This window comes from Dromiciops gliroides, chromosome 5 (genome assembly GCF_019393635.1).
Source record: "Dromiciops gliroides isolate mDroGli1 chromosome 5, mDroGli1.pri, whole genome shotgun sequence".
NCBI lineage: Eukaryota > Metazoa > Chordata > Mammalia > Microbiotheria > Microbiotheriidae > Dromiciops > Dromiciops gliroides.
The window spans coordinates 62,927,889-62,953,955 of record NC_057865.1 but is presented as its reverse complement, the minus strand read 5'-3'; positions in this window follow the sequence as shown (position 1 = coordinate 62,953,955).

Below are 26,067 nucleotides of genomic sequence, written 5' to 3'. Positions count from 1 at the left end.
ACCTCCCCCACAGGTCTCTGCTACCCTCTCTTCAAAAGCAAAACCTATTCCATATGCCACAGGGAAGCACTGAGTGATCTTTTTCCAGGAAATTAGTAGGAAGGACAAAATGTGTTGCATTCATAACCCTCCCACACAGACTTTAATTGGGTTGACTAGTTTTTCCCCATTGTGGTCCTGGCCTGTTTCTCCCTTGTGAAATGCAAACCAAACAGGTCTTTAGTCCCCCTACAAGGTTGAAAACTCCTTGAGCCCCTTCTTCAGGAGAGTCTTCCTGGTGCCCCTGCCCCCACCTCTTGGTGACATCCTGTCCAAAGTTACTGAGGGCCTGCTTTGTCTGTATCTTGTCTTTAAAATATTTATCTATGTTCATGTCATCTCTCCCATTGTAAGACATACTCCTTGAAGTGGAAGACTATTTAGCCTTTCTCTTTGTATCCTCATCACTTAGCACAGTGCCTGGCACATAGGAAGCATTTAGTAGATGCTGGCTGATTGATCGACTGTTTGACATACACCTATAGAAGCAGGCAGGGGCTGGATCTGTCCCTCTGATTTCAGCTTGTGTCTCTTTCACCTTTTTCACTTTCTCTAAGCATCTCAGTGACATGTTAGGAATTCATTATATCTACAATAACAAAGCACCTGATTCCTTCTGCTTTTCTGAAATGGATGGGTTAGCTGAGTCCTCCACTCTGCTGCCATTATGGGTTATCATGATCCTCATTTTATGGATAAGGAAATGGAATATCGAAATGGTTAAATGACTTTCTGATTAGCATTGACAAGGCTAATAAAGATCAGAGGCAAGCTATTGATAAACAGAACAGCAGCAACTGATATTCATGCAGTACGTAAAAGGTTTGGATGTAAAGGGCTTTACCTCCCATGATCTCATTTTAGCCTCATGAGAACCCCTTAGGTACTACAGGAATTATTATTCCCATTTTATAGGTGAGGAAATTGAGGCTTAAAGAGGTCAATCAATTTGCCCACGGCGATGAATCTAATCAGTATCTCAGATAAGTTTTGAACCCAGGTTTTCCATCTCCACGTCTAACACTCTTATGCCACACTTCATAAAGGATTTGTGAAATAATCTCAGGAAGGGAAGTTTGTCCTAGATTGTAGAGGACCTTAAGGGCCAGACTGAAGAGTTTATATATTTTTTCCAATAGATAAGAAGGCACTTCTGAAGGTTTATGGGCAGACGAGTGCTACGGTCAGATCCTTGGACCAGGGTGAGTATTTTGGCAGTTCTGTGAAAGATGGAGTGGAGAGAAGAAAGATATGAGGCAGGAGAAATATTTAGAAGACAATTAAAATAAATAATCCAGGGGGCAGCTAGGTGGCACAGTAGAAAAAGCACCAGCCCTGGATTCAGGAGGACCTGAGTTCAAATCCAGCCTCAGTACTTGACACTTACTAGCTGTGTGACCCTGGGCAAGTCACTTAACTCTCATTGCCCTGCAAAAAAAAAAAATAAACGTAAATAAACAAACAAACAAATAAATAATCCAGATGAGGGGTGATGTGGACCTGAACTAAGGTGATGGCAATGTGTATGGAGCAAAGTGATTGAGGGCAACATGTCTGGTAAAAGTAAAATTCATAAGGTGAGGGGAAAGAGAGAGAAAGAAAGAAGGCAGAGTCAATGATGAGTGCCCGGTTTCAAGCATGGGTAAATGACAAGATGGTAATATCATTGAATATAGAAGTTGGAAAAGGGTGCAGGTTCAATGTGGGAAATTGGTTCAGTTTTAGACATGTTCATTTGAGGCACAAAAGGGAAATCCAAGTGGAGATGTCTAGCTGGAATTTGGAGACAGGGGACTCAGGAACTCGGGAGTAATTGAGTTTGAGCATTTATGGTTGGTGATAATCTCTGTTAGAAGTATTAACTGAAGCCAAAAGACTAGAAGAAATCCTGAAGAAAGTGTTAAGAGAGAGGAAGAGGGGGCCAAGCACAGTTTTGGGAAACTGAGGCCTAAGAAAGTTCAACACCTCATCCCCAGTCAGAATGTGAGCCCCAATCTGCTGGCCCTAAACCCAATTTTCTTTTCACCGCACCATCACAGATCACAGATTTTTATAGCCAGAAGGGACCCCTAAAGTTCTTAGACTTCTTGACCCCATGTTTTTTCTTGTTCCTTACAATGAAGTCACCACACATGAACAACAGTGAAATAACTCAGAGGTCTTGTCTTTATACCCTATTCCTTGCATTTCCAGGAAAGCTAGGACTAGAAGCATGTCTCTGGCATGGAGTTAAAAATACTTTACCTATTTCCAGTGTCTCTTGTCTAGCCCTTCACAAACCATTTTTGAAAGCCTGTTTTGACAGTCAAGACCACATTAATCTGTTTGTTTTCCTCTTACGGGATTCTTGTTGCTTTCTAAAGGAATCTGCTCATAAAGCAGCAGTGCTAAGTGGTAACAAACCATTTCCTTTTGCAGCAGGAGAGACCACGTTTTATCTATGATTTCCTAAAAGGAAAGAGCAATAAATAAAACTGAACAAACATCAGAAGTGTCAGCCTAGTAGTCAACTGCTAAGCAGCAACCCCAAATTGACAATTAAAGACTCATAATTTTTTATTGGCTTGTTCTGGATCCTTTCCCAACCACGACTGTCCTGTCCCCCTGCCAAAGAGGTCTTAACTCCTGGAGAATGTGACAGAAAATGGAGCACGTTAGCTTGTTACTATTCTTTAATAAAGCAAAACAAGACATGGAGGGACACTTGGTCACTGGAGAGAAAGTCAACACGGATGAGCACAGAGTCCAGGAGACGGCACCACCTCAAGAGTTCTACCTTCTTCTCTTTAGGGAAATGGAACAAACATTTACTAAGTGACTACTGTTTGCCAGGAACAGTGCTAAGTGTTTTATAAATATTATTTTATTTTTCCTCACAACAACCCTGGGAGGTAGGTGATGTTTATCCCTGTTTTATAATTGACCAAAATGGGGCAAGTAGTCAAGTGACTTGCCCAGGGCCACAACTCTTAAAAGTGACTGATGCTAGATTTGAACTCAGGTCTTCCTGACTTCAAGTCCTATGCTCTCTCCACTGCATCACCTAGCTGCTTTTAGATGTCCTTATGGGTATTAATTTGGTTTAGAAAACATATCCCTGATGTCATGGTTCTCTTTTAGAACAAAGGACAAACAGTAACCAACGTTTTGTCAGTAACAGCTGTCCCACTGAGGACCCAACTTACCAAGTCCAGTTGGACAACTGCAACTCCCTCCTCCTCTTCCTCCTCCTCTTCCTCCTCTTCTCAGTCTAAAGGAATATGTTTGTTTTCTGAAACTGCACAAGATGTCTTGGGGTTTACAGGCTAGATTTCTTCAAGGACCCAAATGACTGGTTCTCATTGATTGGCTAACATGATGTCCCAAACCCAGGCCTCATTTAGAGGTTGTTTGACTTCTTGATGACTCAGAGTGGGCCTAAAAAGCAATTGTTTCTATTTTAGCAAGAAACCCTGAGGGTCCCCCCCCCATATATTTATTTATTTACTTCCTTTTGGACTAGGTAAAAGAGGCTTTTCTTTGTCTCGTTTCTTACCTCAACTTAATCACTGAGCCAGCTTTGCCTGGGAAAGACCTTAGCTTGAAAAAGCAAAGGCCTCCCGATGCATCTAGGCCATCTCCAATCATCCTGATCTATATCTTGCCCCTGGATCCAGATGGCTCTAGAGGAGAGAGTGAGGTTGGTGATTTTGCATAGCCCTTCCTCACTTAAATCCACTTCACTACAAGTCATGACATCACCTCCCGATGTTATGGGCCTCTTGGGGAACGAAGGACAAACAACAACAGCAAGAACAATAACAACAACAACATAAGAGTCTGCTTGTATTTGAGCAAAGCAACAGGGCAGCCCTATCATAATTAGAAGCTACTGTACTAATATTTTCATTTTAATTTTTTTACATGCACTTATTTTCTCTCCTTCAGGTGCTGCCCCTCCTCCCCCACTATTAACAATTAAAAAGGAAAGGAAAAAGAAATACAGGAATAAAGGAATATGCATAGTTCTACAAAACAAATTTCTATATTGGCTACATCTAAAAATGTATACCTTTTTCTTCATGTTGAATCCATACTTCTGTAGCAGGAAGTGGATGGCATATTACATCTTTTTTGTGTGTGTGTGTGAGGCAATTGGGGTTAAGTGACTTGCCCAGGGTCACACAGCTAGTAAGTGGTAAGTGTCTGAGACCAGATTTGAACTCAGGTACTCCTGAATCCAGTGGCCATCTAGTTGCCCCATGTTACGTCTTTTTTTTTTTAAGTATCTGTGTATGTGTATATTAGACCTATTTTACCTTTTCCTTTCTATCCCAACACTTAGCACAATGTAGGTCACATAAAAATGATTAATAAAGGCTTGATTAATTGGTTGATAGATTTATACTTCAAAGAAAGGAAAAAAGAGGCCCAAGATAAAAGATGAATTTTGGTTCTGAATTGTCTTGGGCAAAGAGCTATTTAGGGCTTTGGAGAAGCAATATGCTGTAGGAACTAAAGTCCAGGCTTTGAAACACAGATGGGCATAATAAACACTATTCCCTGACCTACCTGCCTAGTATGCCCCATATTTTAAGCATGACAATGAAGGAAGACTTCCTGGGAGAAGAAGCAATCAGATACTATCATCCTTAATTTAGTATTCCAAGATGCAAGGGCTCAAAGGTGAAAGAGCTCTATTGATTTCTATCTGGAATGTAGTAGGCACTTACTAAATACTTGTTCCCTGGGGCAGCTAGGTGGCAGAGTAGATAGAGCACTGGCCCTGGAGTCAGGAGTACCTGAGTTCAAATCTGGTCTCAGACACTTACCACTTACTAGCTGTGTGACCCTGGGCAAGTCACTTAACCCCAATTGCCTCATCAAAAACAAAAACAAAAACCAAACCAAAAAAACACATAACCCAAATACTTGTTCCCTTACCTGGGTCTGAATTCTGCCTTACATAATTACTGTGTGACTATGGTCAAATCTTGTACCCTCTCTGAGCCTTAATTTCCCCATATGCATGTAACCCCACTCCTTCCCAGGTGTGGGACAGTTCCCTGAAGGAGAGTCTTGTGATGCTAAGTGCTGCCTTCTCAGAGAGAGATGAGACTCCCGAGTGACTAAGAGACTAAAGACCTCTGGACTCTGATCAAGAGTCCTTTCCCCCTGAGTAAGCAGCACACTGTCAGTGGGCTACGCTTCGGGGAACTGTTCCATCCCTTGACGAGAGTGAGGTTATATGTGAAATGGGGATAATAATATCTCTAACACCTACTTACTTCACAGAGTATGTTGTAAGGCTGAAATGAGGTCATGTACATAAAGTGTTTGGCAAAGTTTAGACCTTAATATAAATGTGTGCTATTATTGGGAGAGTTTTAGCTTTCCTACTTCCTTCCTGAGAAGGCCGTCAGTTAAATATTTATAATATAATTGGAAAATGCTTGCCCATGAACCACTATTTGTTGGCATTGGTTTTCATTAGGGAGCCAGTGGGAAAGGAAAAAACTCCCTAGAGCCCGTCTATATCACACTAAATATGTTGGCAATTCAGACTGAACAAATTTACTTTTGCCTGAATTATTCAGATAATTGAGGTAAAAACAAATGTTTTGGCAGGAATTACCTAGCAACCTTGCCCAGATGCTCTTGGTCACTGGGACTCGACCCTCAACTGTATCAGTTGTTTGGACAGTTGTTTGGTTTGTTTGTTTGTTGGGGGTGGGAGATTTTCTGCTTTCTAATCAGAATGTCACTTATGGCTAGACAGGACATTAGTGCTCATTAAAGATCTAGGTGCTTTAGGATAACTGGTTTGGATCACTAGGTGATGGGCACAAGGGGTTTAGTTAGTCAGAGGTTAGTCAGACTAAGTTAATCATGGAGCCACAAAGTCAACTAGTAGGGCAAGGGCAGACAGGCATTGTCTCCAGTTTGAAAAGTCCAAGACAGTCCCCAGGCCATCAATAAGAGCTGTAAAACAGGCCAGAAGGTTTAAAATAGCAAAGCTTCCTAAAACTGTCTATTAAAGCAACCAGGACAGGTCTTTGGTAATAAACAACTACTTAAAAGTTTCTACTTCCTTTGATGCTGAACCAACCAGGGCCTCTCGATTTAAGGCCATCCTACCTGGTTGGTTCCTCTGGATCTGAAATATTGTCACTCATCCCTGACCAAGTCACATGCCAGTTGGTAGAGATATGGACCAAGGAGCATATAGGAGAGCTAAATCCTCACAGAGCTTAGAAGACTCCAAGCCTCCTGCTTGGTGCTGCCTTCCTTCAGGAAAACACCTAAATAGAGAAGCCTCTTGAACACTGACTACTTAATCATCTCCCTTGTGTCAGAGAAGATTTGAGAGAGAAGCTATTTCTCAAACCAAACCTGATGCTTAACATCATGCTGAACACATAGTGTGGACTTGAAAGCTTACTGACTGATTGATAAAATGTTTCAAAAGCAAAAAAAAAAAAAATCAGAGCCAGCTAGTCACCCAAAATGATCAGTTTCACCCTTAACCAAATTCACCAACTCTACCCTTTTTCAGCCATGTTAAAACAATCCAAACTGATCTAACCATAAGGTTATACCACCATTTCTCTTTCAAGAGGGTGGAAAATCATCCCTACATGTATGCCAAACTCTGATTGAATCCTAGAATACACTTCTTTAGTATAGCTTCCTTCTTTTGTTCCCTTGTTCGTGTTATTTACTGTGCTTCATTTATTTTTCCTCTCTTAATTTATACCTTAATATTCTCTGAGTAGACTAACACAACATAAACAGAGTAAAGTATATATTTGGTGTGACAGAATTGGCTTCTTATGCATTTATTAAACTATTACTAATTGGGGGGGGCATTAAGCATTTATTACAGCATATTAAATATTAGGAGGGAGAGAGAAAGCAAGCGAGCGAGCTCACATTGCTCAGAAATATCAGAAGGCCTATCTAGGATAGAGGGGAGAGAATCCTCTGCATCCTACCTCCTTGAGCATTATGAGCAGACTCCTATTACTAATTTTTACAAGAACGTTTCTCTAAAAATATATAATTCACAGCAACATTGTGGTATAGACAACTATATTAAATTCATTTATATTAGGCAGATGAGTCAGCGGATAATGCCTATTGATTAGTCATTGTGTGTACAGTTCTGTAGGAAATGCTATGAGGAATTAAAAAGAAATTAAGCAACTCTGTTAGGGGAGATAGATGAGAGGGTGTGTGTGTGAGAGAGAGACAGATAGACAGACAGACAAAGACAGAGACAGAGATGGAGGAACAGAGAGAGAGATGAGTGAATGAATGAATGAATGAATGAGGATTTTTATTAAAAGCTTACTATGTACCAGGCACTGTAGTAAGTGCTAAGTTCTAGGCATACAAATATAAGCAAAAGAAAGTCAGTTCTTGCCCTTAACAAGCTTAAAGACAACACATAAAAGGTAGCTAAAAAAGGTGAGGCAGGGTAGAAAAATGGTCCAATGCATAGGATTCTCTGGGTTTGAAGAGAACATGACAGTCAGTTAGTGCTTCCTCAAATGGAGGTTTACAATGGAACTTACCAATTAATTACTTCTCTCTGCCATCACTCAGCCCCTCATATCAACTAAAACCATAGGAATGTCTTCAATACATAGGAATTTCCTGGCTCCCCATATACAAATTTAGAATGTAGTCTCTATCTTTCTAAATTTGTCAGGCTATTTATGTCTAATAGAGATGAGTTGTGATATCATATTTTGCCATTTGGAGTTGTCAGTTTTTTGGTTTTTGTTTTTAATTTTTGCAAGGCAATGAGGGTTAAGTGACTTGCCCAGGATCACACAGCTAGTAAGTGTCAAGTGTCTGAGGTCGGATTTGAACTCTGGTCCTCCTGAATCCAAGGCCCGTACTTTATCCACTGTGTCACCTAGCTGCCCCCAAGGCGAGATTTGAACTCATATGTACTTGGCTCCAGGTCAAGCTAGAGTTCAGGAAAGAATTATGGGTTCAGCTCATTGTTAATATGCATATAAGGGTATAAACTAATGGATCATCTCAGAGGATAGCTGGTGTAAGCTGCATTTCATAACCTGAGTAATATGTTTTTCATCTACTTTGGTTTTCTAGTGTATTTAGTTAGATCAACCAAGGGTAGTATATTGAACAAATTACATTGAGCCTTGGAACATTATAAAACTTTCTCTGTAAAATAAAATTTTAAAAAATCAAATTTTATTTAAAAACAAGGATAGTGGTAGTATCAGCTCTAAGATCCTCTGATAAAATTGACAAGCTGGTCAAAAATTGTGTATTCTCTCTCTTTAATGCTAGATGGATGCTAAAAATTCTCTGTTGGATTCCCTTTTGGGGGATTGTCTTTCATATTGTCAAAGACAAGAACAATTTATTGAATAAAGTAAAAAGATCACATACCAATTGCTCAAACCTGTTTGCTACTTCCTACAGAGAAGCCTTTCCCAGTGCTTTCTCTTTCCTAATTGTTAGTTCTCTTATATACATTATCTATTTTATTTGTGTAAATGCCATAAAGCCCCTAAATAGAATGTAAGATCAGTGAGAGAAGGAACTGCTTTTGTCTTTTTCTCCATGGGGACAGCACAGTGCCCTCCTTGCACATAATGGATATTTAATGTATACTTGCTGATTTTGATTGGATTAAATTAATTTTATGTCTAATAAACATGCACTTTTAAAAATGTGTATTCCTTAAACTCACACAGATACTATGGAGCATGACATGTTCTTATTGTATAGTATGACCAGTGTCAATGTTATTCATATCAGTTTTATAAACACTATCATTCCTTTTTGTTTTAATGAGCATTTTACTGATTTTTTAAAATGTCATTGTCAGGGGGCAGCTAGGTGATGCAGTGGATAGAGCACTGGCCCTGGAGTCAGGAGGACCTGAGTTCAAATCCGGCCTCAGACACTTAACACTTACTAGCTGTGTGACCTTAGGCAAGTCACTTAACCCCAATTGCCCCACCAAAAAAAAAAAAAAAAGGAAAAAAAGAAAATGTCATCGTCACTTCCCAGTGATGCCAGATCCATAAAACCTTCCCTTATAACAAGAATGCACAATTAAACAAAACAAACCAACACATTGGCCAAGTCTGACAACATGTGCTTTATTCAATACTTGAAGTCTACCACATCTCATGCCTCATTGCCAACCAGCAAGTCCTTTGATCAAGATGGGTCACAGCATTGATGTATTTCAATACTGTTTTCCTTTGTATTATTTTGGTTAATGTGTAAATTGTTCTCCTGGTTCTACTTAATCCATTCTGTATCAATTCATATCAATCTTCTCAACTTTCTCTGAATTCTTACATAATATTAAATTGCTTTCATATATTACAGTTTGTTCAGCCACTCTCCACTCCAATGATGGGCATTCACTTTTGCTATTACAAAAAGTGCTATAATTTTTTTAATATTTAATTTTTTTCTCATGACAAAATTTGAAGCAAGGTCTAGTAAAATCAGACATTGTTTTTAAATTAAAGGGCCAACTACAGGATATATCATGCTGCCCTTTGATTTATTATTCCATTCACTCAACATGGCATTTTATTTCTACACTAAAAGTACTTTATTATATTAACTATAGTAAATTACCACATGCTACAAAGATGGGTTGAGAATATCCTATATTGGCTATATACCTTCAACTAACTATAACATTTTAGTATAACAAATTCACCAGTATTGCCCCCCCAAAATCATATAAATTATAGCTTAAATAAGTTAAATTTATCAACTTACATATGTAATCATATCTGAGATGTAATTGTGACATACTCTGGAGTAGTTGGCTGTATTATGTGGTACTTTATAAATACTCTTACATTAAATATATGTTTAATATAGGAACCATGAGTCAGCACTTCTACATACAAGTATAAGAAGCCTCAAGGCACAGAGATGAAATGCTATAGTAGAGGTCTGACCGCTCCTCAGCAGCTTTCAGGTTTTGTTTTTAATAACTTCCAGAAACAAACAAGAAATCTTCTATCTATTTAGGCCTCCCCCATTTATTAGCACTGTGGTTATTTTGAATTGGGGCTCATTTTGATCTTCTCTTGTAAACTCTGACTCCCCCCCGCAATATAAAAGTCCATAGTTCTTTGTGAATTAGTCTGTGATCACATATGAGAATCTCTCTCTCACCTTAACACAGTGTACATATGTAAGCTATTGTTGTGGTTTTTGCCACAATTGTTTACTGCTTAACCTTATTATTAACAGACCCAAAGAAAACAAAGCAAATACAAAATTTGGCACCCTCATTTAATAGCTTAGGAGGTTCCTATATTCCCTGACTTTGGATTCTCTCTTTGGCAGGTTGGCTCTGGTTTTTTGAGTGTTTTAACATTTTCTAGACATGCTCTTTATGTCATTTGTAATGATGCCTGTAAAGAAATACAAGTGAATATTCATTTCAGAGTTCTGACTTCTTGCCTCTGCATTGGAGGCATATCTCAAGGTAGAAAGTGAAGTACAACACGGCAATGGATTTCAAAGAGATCTTTACAAATCTTTTATTATGAAATGAATAGGAATCAACAAAAGCAAATGTTAAAATGAACATACAAAATAGGGATCAAAATCTTACATAAAACTACTAGCATTTAATTGAATGGAACTAAATGAACAAACAAGCAAAAAATGCATGAGACCACCATGGACTGGGTTTTGTTTGTTTTCCCTTCTCTGTGTATTCCCAACACTTCTTGAAGGGCCTAGCACACAGTAGGCACTTAATAAATGCTTGCTGCATCAACTAATTCTGGATCCCTTTTTAGGTATCTCTAAAATTCCACTATCTTTGCCTTTTTTTTCTTTTTAAAAATAGAGTTGTTGATAATGTGTTTGAATCACTTTGAATAGATCTTTTTTTTTTCTTGTATAATTCATTTGTACCTTTTTTCTGATCCTATAATATTTCAAACAACAATGTGCTATAATTTATTCAGCCATTTTTCAGTTTGGGGAGAAAGGAAGGAAGGAAGGAGGGAGGGATGGAGGGAAGGGAGGAGGGAGGGAGGAAGGAAGGACGAAAGACAGACAGGAAGGAAGGAAGACAGGAAGGAAGGAAAGAAGGGACCTATTATTGCCAGCTATGAAAATTTGTGTACAAAAAGATCTAAAAGTCATATTTGAGGTCTTTATGCAATTGTTATTAAATTCCTCTAAGAAAATCCTTACCTTGCCATTGATTTGTTTCTATTTCAAGAAATCTTTTCTATTGCAAGGGGAAACAGTAAGGGAAAAGCTATCATTCTATTTCATTGTTTCTCTGATCTTTGTAAATTACTAAATCTGTAATCTTTTTCTCCCTGAGACTATTTACTTTTTGATAAGCATATTTAAGCTCTAAAAAATACAGCATTTGGAGAGTTTGGGTATACCTTAGAATTAAAATAAATCTTTTTATTTGGATTTTTAGAACCATGGGAAGCAAAAAAAAAATGTCATTCCTCTGTCAATTTCTATATCATTGCTTTGGAAATAAAATTAAAATGTAAATGCTGACAAGGCACACAGAAGACAATTATCTTAGAAAACTTCCTGATGTTGACTATGCCCCCTTGCTAAAAGTATGCTACTTCTTTTCCTAACACCACTTTGTTACTTTGTAAAGTTTCAGCCAAAACACATTGTTTATAGTTTTCCTCTACTAAAAACAATGTTTCAGGACAAATTATCTTTGGATTCATAGCATAAAACACCAAAAAGTCTTTATCTACCTTTTTTCCCCCTCTACTTCCCCTTCCATTCATTTATAACAAGCTTACTAAAACTGCTATTTGCTCAAACACCTGTCCTTGGTGCTTGCTGTACTTAAATCTCTCTTAAGAAGAGCTCCCTCCAATCTTTGTTTTTTATTTATCTTTCTGGTTTTGTATTCCTTTTGAGACACAAAGGTAAAGATCAGAGTTCTTCCTCATTTTTAAAGCTGTGAACACACAACTACATAAATATTGAGGCTGAGCATACAACAGTTTTGAGTTGTAAACAGAGAAAAAAACCTAATCTAGTTAATGTGATGCACTAAATGAACTATACATGAGAAAAGAGCAATGTAATAAAGGGTAGCTTTATTGTTTTGTTGGAGGGGGGGAGTAAATTGGAAGGAATATAAAGTGTTTTCCTCACCAGCTTTATTGGTTAAATAAAACAAATAGTAAAACTGTACTTCGATTCTATATTACAACCAGTTAAAAAGGAGAGAACAGAGGTGGTAGGAGTGGCCTGTGGGGAGAAAACACAGAAGAGAAAGAAAAGGGAAAGTAAAAGGGAGGGGGGAGAGAAGGAAAAGATACTGAAAGATAGGGAGAGAAAGATGGGAGGAGAGCAAAGAAGGAAGATGATTGGAGGAAAGAGCATTGTAAATTGTAAAGGAGGGGGAGAGAAAGACATAGAGATACAAAAGAGAGAAACAGAGACAGAATAGTGAAGTAGATTCCAAAATGAGAAGATTAGTCAAGTTATGATGTTTTTATAGCCTTCAGCTAGTTTCACGTCAAAAGTATCACACTGCCTTTTGAAACTCAATTACCCATTTAGCAGCCAACCACTATTTGAAGGTCTTTTGCCAGTTTTCCAGCAAAGTGGAATAAATGTTCATTCAGACTATCTTCCCCAAGAGAAAAATAATTCTACAAGCCATGAACCTGTGATTCAAGACAGAACAACTCTAAAGAATTTGAACTGGGCCAGATAAAATCAATCTGAAGTCCTAAGGTTCCACATACCTGCATGGACAGTTTGAAGAAGGAAAAAGTCAGTTTCCTAAAGGGGAAAAAAATCAGTTATTCTGGACTAGATTTGACCAATAGCCTAAATATTGCTGATCTTTTTCCATTTTGATTAATTCTGTAATCAGGCAATTCTGTAATCAGTTAATTTTGTAATCAAGGGTTGAGTGTAAAAAGCACTAGACTTGGAACAGAGAAAAAAATAATTCAAGACACTATCTTGCTATTTAACGGCTGTGTGACCTTGGGTAAATCATTTTATTTCCTCGAACCTCAGATTCCTAAAATTGAGATTATAATCCTTGCCCTGTCTATCTCACAGAGTGATTGTGAAGATATGAGGAAATGAAATGATAATGTAAAAACACTCTGTAAGAAAGCTATATCAATATTAGCAATTATGAAATGATGTACTCAACACAGTACTGGGTGTTTTGACAGAGACAAAAGAAAATGAAATGTGGAGGTCCCAGTCTTCCAGGCCGTTGTAATCTAGTTTGACAGGATAAGACAGGATATCATTAAATGCTAAAATGATGGATGCACATTGCTGCTCCTTTCTCTTGAGAATTATAGAACCCCTTTATGGATCTTCTTCCTGTGTTATACCTACTGTTCTCTTCAGCATCTAGTTTAGCAACTGGGTCAGGCATTTCTCTTCCTTTCCTCTCATTTTAAATCTAAAGTCATTTTAATCAGATCAGCCAGTCTCTCCCAAATACATCCCCACCCCAAGTCCTCATTTAATACTTTAGATGCATTCTGTCCCTGGCTCAGATCCCATCATTCCTGTATCTTAAGCCAGGGTCTAGAAGGCCAAATCCCTTTCTCTGACACCATCTTCCGAGCCAGCTGTTCACTTACCATTTCCTCCTAGCTCTTCTGAAGTAGCTGCATTCAACTGCTCCCATGATTACACCAACTGTGTCCTAATTTCCTTCACAGGCTTCCTAATCTAAGGATGGAACGGTCTTAACTTGAAGTCCATGTACTTAAAAAAAAACAAAAACAAAAACCTGTTTTGGTCCTTGTGTTTCGATATAAATGGGTTCCTTGGTAATCCTTTACTTTTACTTTTGTATTTAAAAACATGGGTCTGCTAAAGGGGTCTGTGACAGAAAAAAACACTAAACTGTGTTTTGGAGACTGTTTCCAGAATGCTTCTGATAGTATAATCAGTAGAATTCTTTGCAATTGCCTAACCTCTCCATCAGGTCCCTGAGGACATATCCTAGGAACTGAGACCCCAGAGGTTGGCTGAGTGACTTGCCCAAGGTCATGCAAGTAGGACGTAGCAGAGCTGGGGTTTCAATTCACCACCTCTGAATCTGAATATAACATCACTGAATGGCACATGACCTCACTTAAATCCACTCCAAGTCATGGGGCGATCTCACTGGTCCTCTCGGAAAATGTTCCTCAGAAATCCTTCTTTTACCTTACTCTTCTGCATCTTATTCCTCCCCCACCAATGCTATAGCCCTCATGTTCTTTTGTCTTTTATGCACATCTTCTCTTTCTACTTTATTGCATCTAATAAGGCTGGGGGTGTGGGTAGGGGTGGAGAGGGTAGAGAGAAGTTCCCCCAAGATTTTGCTGTCTCCTTGAGCAAAGAGACAAGCATGTATAATTGTTGATGGCCAGTGAGAGAAACACACTCATGACACAGTCTGGACATCATTAGAATGATAATTTTATCTTTCATTCCTGCTGAAATGAAATGGATATTTTCCCTTATTTGTGGCTCTTCTTCCTGCTATCTTTCTGATGGACTCTATAGTTAGGGACTAAGCAACATCATTGGGGGGGGGGGGCGGCAATGAGGGTTAAGTGACTTGCCCAGGGTCACACAGCTAGTAAGTGTCAAGTGTCTTAAGCCACATTTGAACTTAGGTCCTCCTGAATCCAGGGCCGTCCCCTAGCTGTCCCCTAGCAACACCTTTTAGTACTAACCAGTGGTATATATTTAATTAACACATAAGTTTGATATGAGTGAAAAGGAAACCAATTAAGGAAAGTAAACCTGAAAGAAATTATATAACAATGCTTTCTGAAACAAAATATAAGACAGATCTATGTGTGTGTACATATAGGTATGTGTATATACTTCTATGTATATGTGCGTATACATGTGTATGTATTTATATGTATATATATTTAACTCTCTATGCCACAGATGTCTGATGTTATCTCGGGTAATTTAGAATGGATGATTTTAAAACCGAAACTGATTCTGGTTAAATTCAAACAAAAGCTAGGCATATTAGTTAAGTATTAACCTCATATTCCAGCTTCCTAAATCCTCAGAGGAATGTTCGGAAACGTGCATACTTACATGCTAAAATTATGTATGTTTGGTTTTGTACCTATTATCTCCCCCCAAAAAAAGGCAAAACCACTTTAAGAAGCTTGGAATGGGGTGACACGCTGATAGCTTAGTTAAAGTATAAACTTTAGCATTATATGCAAAATAACATACGCAGAGGGAGGGACAGCAGTACTGATCTGGTGGCCTCAGGTACCTCATGCTGATTGAATGAAATCACTGATGGTCACAGTACATGCGACTGTGATAGTGTTCTTGGTTTTCCTTTGCTTAGGAGAGAGAATATTGGTGGAGCAGAAAATTGCTGCACAGAGGGAAGGTTCTCTTGGCAGAGACACTGGAGAGACTCTGAGTCCCTTGGTGTGGTCATGAACTGCTGGCCAGAGAAATTTGAATGAAGAGCAACTTAAATGGGGAGGAGAATGGCAAAGAGAAACATAGAAAAAGCATCAAGCTGGAGCTATGTTCTTTCATGTTTTCTGAAGGCCTCTAAGACTGAGTGCAGACTCAGAAGGTTTTTGACTCTAGGTGAGAAGTTGGGCCATGAACATCAGATTGGATTAAACAAGGTTTAGTCACAAGAATCAGTAGAAGAAAGCATTTAACTTTTCCCCAAATGCTTGTATTTTCAAATATCTTGCTCCATATAAAAGTATTCTTTAAAGTGTTTTTATTTTATTTTATTTTTGGTGGGGCAATTGGGGTTAAGTGACTTGCCCAGGGTCACACAGCTAGTAAGTGTCAAGTGTCTGAGGCCACATTTGAACTCAGGTCCTCCTGAATCCAGGACCAGTGCATTATCCACTGTACCACCTAGCCACCCCAAATTTTTTATTTTATTTTCCGTAAAGTGTTGATGAAAAGGGAGTAATTAGTGATTGCTTTAGGTGCTGGGGAGACAAAGACTTAAGTGAAAAAGTTCCTACCTTTGAGAAGCTTACATTCCATAGAGGGAGACAACAAGCACAAACAAAACTTTATATTAAATAAGCATATGCAAGTGATGGGGCAGCTAGGTAGCACAGTGAATAAAGTGCTGAGCCTGGAGTCAAGAATACCTGAGTTTAAATCTGGCCTCAGACACTAACTGTGTGACTCTGGGCAAATCATTTAACCCTGTTTGCCTCAGTTTCCTCATCTGTAAAATGAGCTGGAGAAGGAAGTGACAAGCCACTGTATTATCTTTGCCAAGAAAAACCCAAAAGGGGTCACAGCGAGTCAAACACGATTGATAATGACTAAACAACAGCAACAACAAATGCAAATTATAAACAAAAAATAAAATGCGCACAAATACTATATATTAAATAACTATAGAGAGAATATAAACAAAATAAAATAAGATAACAGGTAAAGCACTTTGTGACTTTTAAAGCACTTTTAAAAGGCTGGCTACTACAACTACTATTATTATTATAAATACAAAGTAATTTGGTGGGGGAAGTGCCAGAGCAGAAAGGATCAAGAAAGAACCTCATGTGTGAAGTCTCATGTAACTTTGTGGGAAACTAGGGACTGATTCTAAGAGGTAGAAGGGAAAGAGGAATTCATTCCAGGAATGCAAATACCTTTATAGAGACATAGGAGATTGGAAATTGAAATTCATGTGTGAGGAACAGCAAGAAGGCTCAAACCTAATCGAAACCTAATGAGTGTGGCAAACATCACACTACAGAAGTAATTTTCCTATTTACTAGGTAATTCCTCCCAATTATGTTTAGCCCTGGTCAGGTCCTTACTATGTCCTTTAAGTAGTTCACAGTTTTATTAACAATTCATTATATACTACAAACGTGTATTAATTGGATTTATACATTTTCATTATGAGAACAATAAGAAAGTTGAATTGTACTTTTTTTTAAAACAGGTCTTTGAAGAACTAGAATTCATTATATTTCTTCATAACGTTCGAACATTAATAGTTACAATTCAATTAAATCTTAGCTTTAGAAATATTTTCTATGGAGATATGGAGGTGGAGGGAATCCAAAAAACCTTTGTGTGGATAAATTCCCTTCTTTGCTATTCTGAAAACCAAAGCGATTCTGATGAAGTTTTAATTGCTACCCCACCCCACCTGTTTCATTTTATACAAATCTAGAATAACTTCCTGTTGCAGTGCCAGATGGTTAAATTACGTCTATTGCGACATTGCCCACATTTGGCTTTATAAAGCCTCAATGGAATAGCTCACATTCTTTGGTTAAATAAAGTTCTCCTAAAATTCTTACTGCTCAAGGACTAAAACTTTAAAATTAAGGCTTTACATTTTGAAACACAGGGTTTTGGTGGCCTCTGTGGCCTGACCAGCCCCTTTCCCTATTGCCTTCTAGCTTAAGATGACTTCAGATATCAGTTATATAGTCATTTTGATCATTCAAAGTCCTGGCCTGAAAATTCCGCATTTTCTACAAGGCCAATGAAATTCTAAATTACTCCTAGAATGACACAGCTCAGGCTTCTAAAAGCCAGTTACCTCTTTGCAATAGAGAGGCAGACTAGGATCTAGACCCATTTGGCAGATAAGCTTGCTGAATTGCTCAATTCTTCCTCCCCCTGGGCTGGAAAAACAACAATGATGGGGATACTGCAAGTTCAGTGCTTATAAGAGTCTAGTTAACCTTCATTAGGCACCTAAGAGGCTGGAGATACAAAGAAAGGCAAAAACAGTCCCTGACCTCAGGGAGCTACCCATTCATTTGGGAGCTAGTGAATACCCACATCGTCTCTACAAAAAGAATACCATAGCCACCTTCTCAGATTTACCTCAGCAGGAAAAGTTCTACAAATATTAAAATCCTGGAAGACGGGGATGACTAGGTGGCTCAGTGGATAAAGCACCAGCCCTGGATTCAGGAGTTCCTGAGTTCAAATCTGGCCTCAGACACTTGACACTTACTAGCTGTGTGACCCTGGGCAAGTCACTTAACTCCCATTGCCCCGCCAAAAAAAAAAAATCCTGGAAGACTTAACATGATTTTACTGGAACATTTGGGAGACTTGTATCATTCTATTAACCATTAGAAATGAAATGGTTGCCATTGCTGGTAGGCTAGAAAATTTCCATCATTATATTCTGCCCTAGAAGCAGCATGATGTAATTGATAAAATCCTGGACTAGGTGTCAAGAATTCAATTCATTTAAATTCAAAAAACATTTAGTAAACACCCACTCTGTACAAGGTGAAAGGCACTGTGGGGTCAAGTCCTGACTCTCATACATATCGGTTGTGCAGCACAATCGAGTCATTGAGTATGTCAGTATCTGTAAGCAAGCCTGTTCTGCATTGATAGACAGCTTTCCCTCACCAGGAATTCCCGATCCCCATGAAATCACAGGCTTGATCATTACCCCCTCTCCCTCTCCCTGCCCACATGTGCATGGTACTGGGCAGGATATACAAAGAAAACAAAATGAATGGCTCTTGACTTTAAGCTTACACTCTACCTGGGGGAGAGAAAACACAAGTAGACACAAAGCACGTATATGGCTTAATAAATGCTTTTTTTTCCAGGCCACTGAGGGTTAAGTGACTTGCCCAGGGTCACACAGCTAGTAAGTGTCAAGTGTCTGAGGCCGGATTTGAACTCAGATCCTCCTGAACCCAAGGCCGGTGCTTTATCCACTGGCCAACTAGCTGCCCCTAATAAATGCTTTTGACTGACTTACATGTATTGTGGATGAACTGGCCTGGGGGTTGGGCATGGGGCACTCCTTGCATGCCCAGATATTCCCTGCCTGATTCCAGTCTACCTTGAGGGGAACCTGTATAAAAGGAAAGTCCTTGTTGTTGTTTAGTTGCATCTAACTTTTCATGACCCCATTTGGGGTTTCCTTGGCAGACACTGGAGTAGTTTGCCATTTCCTTCTCCAGCTCATTTTACAGATGTGGAAACTGAGGCAGACAGGGTGAAGTGACTTGCTTGGAGTCACACAGCTAGTAAGTATCTTAGGCCAGATTTGAACTCAGATCTTCCTGAGTCTAGGCCCAACACCATCCACTGTATGACCTAGCTGCCCCTAGCCACAAGTGGACACCTGTACTCTAAATAAATCAATGCCAAAGTAACTGAGAGAATCAAAAAATGTGGGAGGCAGCCCCCAGCTGTGCTTTGAAGACAGAACCTAGAGATTCTAGAAGGTGGTGGTGGTAAGGAGGGAATGTATAAAGGTCTAGATGGAATGGTGTGTGTCAGGGTGGGGTACAGGTAGCAATCTAGTTTGAATAGAATGGAGAGTGCAGAGAACAATGTGAAATAAGACTGGAAAGGCAGGTGGCAGTCAGATTGTAAAGGGTTCAAATCCTACCTCTTGCACTTCTAGTTGTGCCTCTATTTCAGGAGTGCTTAACTTTTTGTGTGTGTTGGGCCCCTTTGGCACTCTTTCTTTATCAGAATTATGTTTTAAATGCATGAAATAAAATACATAGGACTACAACAGGAAACAATTAACTTGAAATAGTTATCCAAATGTGTGTGTGTGTGTGTGTGTGTGTGTGTGTGTATTTAAAACAAGCAAACCATTTTACTGGCTTCAGGTTAAGAAGCCCTGATGATGTACATCAGTCAATTCCTTTCTGGTTGGTGGAGGGAGATCCTATACCAGGATTTTGCCGTCCTGAAGAAATCACAGATCCTTTCCATCTTTGCAAATTCTCCTTCCTAGTCAGGTTCTTACTAGATAATTGTGCTTCCTTTGGGGATCCACAACTCAAGAATCAATTCAATTCAAGGAAACATGATTAAAAACCCAGTCCGTGTAAGGAAGGCACCATGCTAGGTGCTGAGGATACAAGGATGGAACAAGGCCTCTATCGACTGCACAGTTCAGTCAGTAGTCGTATAGCATCAGGGATGTGGGAAGCAACCCGATGGAAAAATAGGACATGCAATCTCTGTAAATAGAACAGACTGCATTTTTCTGTAAAGGGCAAACCTATGAAAACAACAAGAGAGTTTATGTATAGATTCTCTAAAAAAAAATGACTAGAGGAAATGAAATTGAATTGTACAAATGATCATTTTATGGCAGTCTTCTCTATTTGTTTTGTTATGTGTCACATTCCTTAAACATATTTTAAGTTTGTTCTGGGTAGGGGTGATGTCCTATAATTTGAGGGGGGGGGCGGGGCAATGGAGGTTAAGTGACTTACCCAGGGTCACACAGCTAGTAAGTGTCAAGTATCTGAGGCCAAATTTGAAGTCAGGTCCTCCTGAATCCAGGGCTCGTGCTTTATCCACTGAGCCACCTAGCTGCCCCCTATAATTGTTTTTAAAAGAATGTTGTATAGAGACTAAATCAGGCCAGGTATTGAGATGATTTAGTTGTATAAGAAAAAGAAAGCTGACAAATGATCCAATCTATCTTCCTACAGTACTCCTTAAGCATAGGTCTGATGATAGCATTATACTATTCAAGAAGTTCCAGTGGTTGCTTCTAGTAAATACAAAATAAAACACAGGGGCAGCTAGGTGGCGCAGTAGATAGAGCACCAGCCCTGGAGTGAGGAGAACCTGAGTTCAAATTTGACCTCAGACACTTAACACTTACTAGCTGTGTGACCCTGGGCAAGTCACTTAACCCCAATTGTCTCACTAAAATAAATAAATAGATAGATAGATAGATAAATAAATAAATAAAACACAAACTCCTTTTTTTTTTTTGGCTCTTAAAGCCCCTTCTCATCTGGCCCCAGCCTACTTTTTCAGGCTGAGTGTACATTATTTTCCTTTATGCACTCTATGTTACAGGAAAAGTGGCTTACTTGCAGCAAGTTCTTGGGACATGCCAATCCATCTTCTGTGTCTATCTTTGCCTTTTTACATGCTATCCCCCATGCCTGGAATATACTTTCTCCTCATCCCTGCCTCAAAGAATCCTTGACCTCCTTCAAAGTTTAGCTCAAATGCCACAGCATACTAGCAACTTATTCAGATCTCCCTAGGTGTTCACAGCCTTCCTTTAGAAATTGTATTGTATATGTCTTGTATTTAATTTTTTTTTTTTTGGTGAGGCAATTGGGGTTAAGTGACTTGCCCAGGGTCACACAGCTAGTAAGCGTTAAGTGTCTGAGGCCGGATTTGAACTCAGGTACTCCTGAATCCAGGACCGGTGCTTTGTCCACTGTGCCATCTAGCTGCCCCTTGTATTTAATTTTCTACGTACATTTTGTCTCTCCCCCGGTAGGATGTGCTCTGTGGGAAGGGACAGTTCTGTTTTTGTATTCTCCGTGATTAGCACAGTGCCGGACACAGCGTGGAAACTTAATAAATGCTTATTAAATGAATATATTTCTTTCACTTGTATGAAATTATAGTATATGGAAAACAATTATAATCCATTTCCCATCTTCACTAGTGCCAAAAAGAAATAATACATGTTTAAATTGAAGCAAAAGAGTTTTAGGTTAGATTTGTTTTCTTTACTATAATTTCATTGGTGTAGGGGCTCCCAGCATACAAATTCCTTCCACCAAAAAATATTGCAACTCTTTGTAACAGGTCCAGAGTCAAGAGACAATTGAAGGGACTGAATAATAATTATTGATCAGAGGTTTAATGAACAAAAATGTTGAATTTGGAATGGGGGAACATGGGTTTGAAACCTACCTTTCCTAACTTACTGTGTGTCTGAGTAAATCGTGTGGCTTTTCTGGGTCTCAGTTTCCTAATATGTAAAATAAAGAGGTTGGATTAGTTGACCTCTAAAGTCCTTTCAGGCCCTAAATTTATGACCCTATGGATACTTCTGTATTCCAGGCATAGTTATCCCTGTAATTGGAAAGTACTGGATAAACACTGCTAAATGTTTGGTGTAGAGAAGGGAATATTTGGAGATGAAAGTAGGAGAAAGGAAAGCATATGATTTCCTTCTTCCAGTACTTGATGGGCTGCCACATGATAGAAAGCTTAAATATGTAGTTTTTGAATGTGTAGTAAGGACCAGACAACACAAGCAAGAAGTGAATCCCTACCCTCAAGGAGCTTACGTTTTTTGTTTGTTTGTTTGTTTTTGGTTTTGTTTTGGTTTGCGGGGCAATGAGAGTTAAGTGACTTGCCCAGGGTCACACAACTAATAGGTGTCAAGTATCTGAGGCCAAATTTGAACTCAGGTCCTCCTGAGTCCAGGGCCAGTGCTTTATCCACTTTGCCACCTAGCTGCCCCCAGGAGCTTACTTTTTTTTTTCTTTGGTGAGGCAATTGGGGTTAAGTGATTTGCCCAGGATCACACAGCTAGTAAGTTAAGTGTCTGAGGCCAGACTTGAACTCAAGTCCTCCTGACTCCAGGGCCAGTGCTCTATCCACAGGAACTTACATTTTAATGGAAGAAATCAATACATGAACCAGATGAGGAAAGCCAGGGAGGAGAAAGGTATTAAGGCCTGGTGTGGATATTGCTGGGAAATGGGCTGGAAGCCTCATTTGGTACAAGATGAAGGGAAAACTCACCCATCAAAGCCTGGCTTCCCAGCGGCAGAGCCCAAGGTTTGGGTGGGAGTGAAATGACAATGATGTGGAGGCCTAAATTTGGGTACAAGGTTCATCTGCTTGGTAGCAGAGGTCAGGACTATGAGTTAAAGGTAGTAACTGCCAGGATGAATACATAATCAAATTTCCTAACAACCAGAACTATTAAAAACCAGAACGAGCTGTCTCCGGAGGCACTGAGTTTTCCCTCATCTGGAGGTCTGGGATAGGAAGACAGCAAAAGCCAGATGAACATATGTTACATATAATGTAAGGGATTTCTTTTTCAGGTAGGAATTGGACTAGATATCCTTGGAGAAACCATCCATGCCAAGACTATGTGATTCTGCCACTTGAGTACATCTTTTAGGGCAGCTAGGTGGCACAGTGGATAGAGCACCAGCCCTGGAGTCAGGAGTACCTGAGTTCAAATCCGGCCTCAGACACTTAACACTTACTAGCTGTGTGACCCTGGGCAAGTCACTTAACCCCCATTGCCTCACTTTAAAAAAAAAAATGAGTTCGTCTTTTAGACTCCAAAGCTAGTCCTCTATTCTTTTGTTTGTTTGTTTGTTTTTGTGGGGCAATGGGGGTTAAGTGACTTGCCCAGGGTCACACAGCTAGTAAGTGTCAAGTGTCTGAGGCCAGATTTGAACTCAGGTCCTCCTGAATCCAGGGCTGGTGCTTTATCCACTGCACCACCTAGCTGCCCCCTCTATTCTTTATATCATGCTGTCTTTCTTAGGTTAAACACTGAAGAGAAATAATTGAGTGGCTAAGCACAAGTATGGATTGCCACAGGTCAATGAAGAATGCTTTTTTAAACAAATAGAAGTCTTGCCATTTGAAGTAAAGAGGACTGAGTAGATACTCTCTGTGTTGTTGTTCATGATTTAGTTGTGTCCAACTCTTTGTAACAACATTTGGGGTTTTCTTGGCAAAGGTACTGGAGTGATTTGCCATTTCCTTCTTCAGTTCTTTTTACAGATGAGGAAACTGAGGCATACAGGGTGAAGTGACTTGACTGGGGTGACATAGCTAGTAAGTGTCTGAGGCTGGATTTGAACTCAAGTCTTCCTGACTTGAGGCTTGGTGTTCTCTCCATCTTGCCACTTAGCTTTCCACTTGCTGCCCTATGGATAATCTCTATAGTTCAGAACAAACAGGTGACTACAGAAAAGAGACCTTAAAATACAATAATACGAGCATTTACATAGCACTTTAATGTTTACACTGCACTGGGCATGGGTTACTTCATTTGCTCCTCCCAACAACGCTGGGAAGTAACTGCTCTTATTGTTACTCTCAGTTTACAGAAGAGAAAACTGAGGTGAAAAGAGATCAAATAATGTGGCCAGGGTCACACAATTAGTTAAGTGACTAGGCAGGCACAATTTGAATTTAGGGTTTTCTGACTCCAAATCAAACACTCTATCAGTTAAGTCACCCAGAAAGGCGCTAGAGAGACTAAATAATTGAGAGTTCTTTACATGTCTCTCTTGATTGGCTCCATTTGAAGCTATAAGATGAGAATCCTGGACACTCCTTAATATTAGAAGAGTTTGGGTTCACCTGAATTGGGCCTATAGTCCGAAAAGCCATCTGCCACGATAGACTCCTGGCTAATATGGATGGAATTTAAGTGTCCATGCCCAAGATGACAAAAACACACTCTTATTCAAACCTCCAGCTGTAACTTGAATTTCTACACAGATTACACTATGTTTTCACAGGATGTTCCAGCAAATGTCTTGTTGGGTGGGTGGAAAGTGGTTATTTTCACAGATTTTAGGTAAAATTGGGGCCAGTATAAATGAAAGTCATATTTTCTAGAAAAGAAAAACGTTGTGCACTGATACTTTTATTGTCAACAGTCTTATTGTCATTACAAGAGGGAAACTAATGTTTCTAACTCTTAAGGAAACATTTCAACTTTTTAAGGATATAAAGACATTGATGTATGAATGCAAAGTGAGTTCAAAGGAAAAATGTCTGGTATTACCACAGTTATGCCATGGGCTACACATTTCTAATTATGGAAAGGCCTTGAATTTCAACCTGGTCAGCAGTTCAATTTGGGTATAGGGCTGCATTATTCTGATGGCTCCAAGGCAAAAATGAACATAAGATGAATGAATATCAGAGGGCAGCAAAGTCAACTTCACGGGAGTAGAAAGCATTGGAATGTAGTGGGTGCTATGTTTGGAAAGATATGTTGGGGACAGCTTCCTGAGGACAGGGATTGTTTCCTTTTCATCTCTGTCTCTATCCCCTGTGCCTAGTTCAGTGCTTTGGCCTTAGGAGGTACTTGATATTGTTGAATTAAATTTAATTATATGACTCTTTTCAGGGCATCCTATGACTTATTGCTCTCTAGGAACTTCTACCCTAAGAAGATAATTAGGTGGACCGATATAAAGAGCCCACCGTTTAACAAATCCATCAATCAAATAAGCAAAGTATTTATTTACTTTCTGCATAAGAAACAAGCATGTAATGGGAGTGGGGGAGATGAGTGAAGAGAGTCATTAGAATGCCTTTTGTTGGGGGCAGCTAGGTGGCACAGTGGATAGAACACTGGCCCTGGAGTCAGGAGTACCTGAGTTCAAATCCGGCCTCAGACACTTAACACTTACTAGCTGTGTGACCCTGGGCAAGTCACTTAACCCCAATTGCCTCACTAAAAAAAAATAAATAAATAAAAAGAATGCCTTTTGTAGGGGAATGGTCATCATTCCAAATGACAGTAATCAGAAGGTTTGCCTAGAGGAGTGGGATTACAGTAGCTGTTTCAAATTCAATCGTCTTCCTTTTAAAGAAAATCTTAATATTACCCTTTTGGTTTTTATATAAAAGGGAGACTTGAAGTCCAGGGTATTTTCTTATAACCACAAGAATGTCTTTCTCTTTCTACTACTATTAGTCAGTTGCCTTGGAGACCTAGTCCTGAAAAAGCTTATCCCAAATGATAGTTTTATCTGTATTATTCAATCTGTTGGCTTGTAGGCAACCATTTGTAGCTCCAAACTCTCCAATTCCTGGGTTCTGAAACTGATCTGGTGGTCTCTTCTCTATAAGAACAGACCAATTGCAGACTAGAACCTAAGACACCTGGATTCTAGTCTTGGCTCTGACATTATTCCAGATGTGACCCACAAAGCATGATATTTGTCCCTCAACAATGTCATTGAGCTATTGTTGGAATGGAGATCACATTTGTAACCGTGTCTGGTAGAAATGACTTATATTTATTGGTATTATAAAGTGGTAGCAATTTCTGGGAATGTTTACAGGAAGCACCATAAAGATGAAAAATGACAGAAAGCTAATATATGAAACCTGTGCATTTTATTTAATCCACCTAGAGAGGAGAAGACCTGCATTCTCTGGAGATGGTAGTATTGTCAGCTCTTGATTATCCTTGGTTAATAGGGACAGGAATATCAGTGTAAAATCTACAGATAGCCCAAT